This window comes from Silene latifolia, unplaced genomic scaffold (genome assembly GCF_048544455.1).
Source record: "Silene latifolia isolate original U9 population unplaced genomic scaffold, ASM4854445v1 scaffold_351, whole genome shotgun sequence".
Taxonomy (NCBI): Eukaryota; Viridiplantae; Streptophyta; class Magnoliopsida; order Caryophyllales; family Caryophyllaceae; genus Silene; species Silene latifolia.
This window is the reverse complement of record NW_027413281.1, coordinates 54,213-58,198: the sequence shown is the minus strand read 5'-3', so window position 1 is coordinate 58,198 and position 3,986 is coordinate 54,213. Positions and strand designations below refer to the sequence as shown.

Here is a 3,986-nt window from a genome sequence, read left to right as displayed (position 1 = left end):
AGGTAAAATCCGACCTTCCAAGCTCCGGGATTTGCGAACAATGCGATTGATGCGAAGAACGTAGTTTGTTTTCTCTTTTGAAAGCAATTAGGTTATAAAAGTGTGTAAAGAAAAGTGGCGGAAGTAATTATATACTTAATCGCATTATTAACAAAACCTGACAAATCATCACCCTATAAACCGGCTACTCGATCGAGTAGCTGAGGTACTCGATCGAGTGCCCCCTTACTCGATCGAGTAACAAGGTTACTCGATCGAGTACCCAACAGGTCAGAAACTATTTTTAAAATGCAACACACCCTTACTCGACAGAGTAAGGCCTACTCGATAGAGTACCCAGAGACTCATAAAACCGTAGTATTACATTCAGCTTTTACGCAATATTTCAATTTATCTTTTGGGATATTTTTGGATCTATCTTAGAATAAAAGAGAGGACGGCAGTCATCTCTATCTATCTCTCATTTCCACTTTTAGCACTTTACTCTTCAGACCTAAATTATCCATTGCTTAGAACTCTCTTTGTATTTGTATCTCTGATCTTTAATTCGATTTATTATTATTGTAATTATTATTCTTGTTCTATTCATCTCTCTTTCGTTCTTTCTCTTGTTTTGTTTAGCAATTTATCACCATGTTCAATTTATTTGTTTCATTTGTGGTTATTGATTCCTTAATAATGATGCATAGCTAATCCTTCTATGCTAGGACATAGGGGAGTCATGGTAATTAGGGAGATTATGAATAGGTGATTAGGGCTTGGTACAAAATTGGTTTGTGTTGTTAATCATTGATTTTAATAGCGATTAGTTGCTTGAGTCGACGCATTTAGCTAATTCATTTGGTACATCTTGACCTAGATCGAAAGATTGGAAGGGGTAAGATTTGCAATGGACATTAGGGCATTCTAATGTGAGTGAAAGCTAATTTAGTAATATTTTAGGGCGAATAGCGGACCGAAAGGACCTTTTCATTACCCTCCGGACCGAGTTGATGCTGACCTATGACCCTAGATTGGACTCCTAGAAAACCATGGTGAACCGACTGTCCTAGCTGTTTCTCTTTATTTGTCAATTTCCTTAAAGTTTAGTCCTTGTTCCTTCTCTGCTCTCCTCCCTTATATCTTCGTAGTTTAGAAACAAAACAATCAAAACCCCAAGAAACGGTTACTAGACAGACTTAGTTAGTATACATAATTCTCATCTCCCTGTGGATTCGATACCCGACTGCCTTTGCTACATTTTTTAGAGACCGGTTGGTTTTATTTTTGATAGGGTTGCGATAGCTGTGTCATATTGATTCCCTTGATAGAAACCTTGGTTGTTTTGGTTACCCCCAAAATCATGCTACCCTTGAGATTGTTTCCCAAAATTTTGGTGTTGGTTGTTGCTCGACTATGGGTTTTGATTGCCGAAATTGTTTCTTTGGTTTGGGTATCCACCTCTAGGTTGAGAAAACCCGGGTGGATTGGTGTTGGGCAATTGTGGTTGGAGGTGTTGCGGGTTTTGAACATTGGTACTCTTGTAGCTGAAGTTTGGGTGATTCTTCAAACCCGGATGATAGAAATTGGAGTTTGGGTTGTTGTAGGGTGGTCGTGGTGGCCTCACATTGTTGTTGTAGCTTTGGAAGGCATTAAAATCTTGAATATTATCTTCATACCCCACATTATAGTTGTTATTGGCACACACATCGAAAGTGTGACCATTTCCCCCACATAGCTCCCAAGAAGAATTTGGGATTACCTTCTCCATGTGTGGACCATGGGAGGCACTAGCTTGATGCACTTGACTTCTTTGCATTTGCTCAAGTTTCTTGGTGAGAAGGTCAAGCTTGACATTGGTCTCGGCATTTGAACTAGAATAGTTCTCTTTGGGGTACCGGCTATTCCTCCTTAGAATATTGCCCCTTGAACCATTGTTGGACTCCGAGTTAACCATCTTCTTGATGAGAGCCGTGCCCTAATCATCACCCAAATGATCGAATCCCCGTCTCGCGGAGGCATTCACCATTTCCTTGGTTCTTGGTAACAAGGTTTGAAAGAAAGTTTGGGTAACGTACCAAGCTGTTATCCCATGGTGTGGGAAACTAGCCATTAGATCTTGGTACCTATCCCATGCCTCACCCAAGGACTCCTCATCTTCTTGTTGGAATGTATGGATCTCATTCCGGAGCATAGCGGTCTTGGATGATGGGTAATACTTGGCTAAGAAGGCCTTGGCTAAGGCATACCATGTAGTAAATGTGTTCGAAGGATGCACATTCAACCAACGATCCGATTTATCTCTTAGAGAAAATGAGAACAACAGCAACCTCAATGTGTCTTCGGACACTCCAATCAGCTTCATCATGGCAACCTTGTTTTTGAACTTCCTTAAATGGGCATGAGAATCTGTTGGAGTAAGTGTACTAAACAATAGTGCGATCACATGATTAAAAATCATAATTAAATCTCATAATAAGAATACGTAAGAGATGATTCAATTATATAGTCAACTGATCAACTTTAATCGGTAATGATTGGCTAACTAGAGTTTGACATTACTGTCGTTTGATGGTGGTGATCAGTTGATCCCTTAAGGTCACTCCTATAGGACAATTCCCTTAATAGATTAATTAATTAGTTGTATAATGATACAAGTTAATTAATTCCTTAAAATTGAACAAATTGAGTAAGGATAAGTATCTTATTGTAATTTGATTAAATAAGATTTATTTTAGTAATTAAATGTTGGAATATGTATCCTCCGACAATAATGCGATCACAATTGTCGATCATATTGATCACATATTTAAATCTCATAACAAGAATACGAAAGGGATGATACATTACATATATAGTCAACTGGTCCACACATATCGGTAATGATTGGCTGGCTAGAGTTTGACATTACTGTCGTGCGACGGTGGTGATCAGTTGATCCCTTGAGGTCACACCTAAAGGACGAGTCCCTTAATTGAAAAAGGTTAATTAATTGTATGTCGATATAGATGAATTAATTTCTTAAAATTGAACAAATTATTATCATAAGAGAGAAAATGACATCTTATTATAATGTGATTAAATAAGATTTTATTTAGTAATTTAAGATGTTATATTACTAAAATTAATCGGTGTTTGCGAAACACGCGAGATGAGAATGATAAGTTTGTTATAATTACAAGATGTTGTGAATTATACTAACTAGTATTTAAATGACCATTTTATGTAAAAGTAATTTTGAATTACTAGTCAATTTGTTAAATGTGATTTATTTAATTTGTAAATGATATTTAATTTGTTAAATATGCATTTTAAATTAAAACATGACATAAGACATGTCACATGTCACATGACATACAATTTTACAATTGACAAAAATAAAATGGACTCCATATTACACATATTAACTGAAATATTGGTGGGCATTTTAGAAGTTTTGTCATATTCATTTGTCTATGACACTTGATAGTGACTTGACTATGACAAAACCTTACACAAATTAGTCTTGTGAAGACAAAAAGGAAAAAGAAAAAGGCTCAAAAGAGCCCTCTACCCACCGGTTTTTGGTGGACACAATTGAGAGATTTTTCTCAATTTTTTTCATTCTCTCAATGTTTTATGAAAAATAACACTCTCTCTCTCTCTTGTTCTTCGTAAAAATCATTTTTTATGAATCTAATTTGTACAAATCAATCACTAATAATACTAGTAGTAGTATATGAGTATTAGTAATCGATTTTAAGGTAAACCACATTACAAATATCTAGTACATATTATTTTGTGGGATTTAGGGATAGTCTTGGGTGCTTATTGGAGGGCTTCTATTTTGAAGTCATGGATGATCATCCTAATGTATTTTCTAGCTCAAGAACAAATGAAGTTAGGTGACCTTCATTTGTGCCCATTTGGCCGAATTTATGATGGTGAGAAAACGATTTTCTTATCTCTTCTTATTTAGTTTGCATGCATAAGATCAACAATTTATTTTATGACTAAATAAATTAATT

The 3,986-nt window shown here is 35.9% G+C and overlaps 1 non-coding gene across 1 annotated transcript; it reads left to right on the top strand.

Moving 5' to 3' along the window:
• Window positions 1-2,066: 2,066 nt before the first annotated feature.
• LOC141639353 (small nucleolar RNA R71) lies at window positions 2,067-2,173 on the top strand. The gene has a single exon (XR_012542489.1). It is a non-coding gene; the product is annotated as a small nucleolar RNA R71 (small nucleolar RNA).
• The last annotated feature ends 1,813 nt before the right edge of the window (window positions 2,174-3,986 follow it).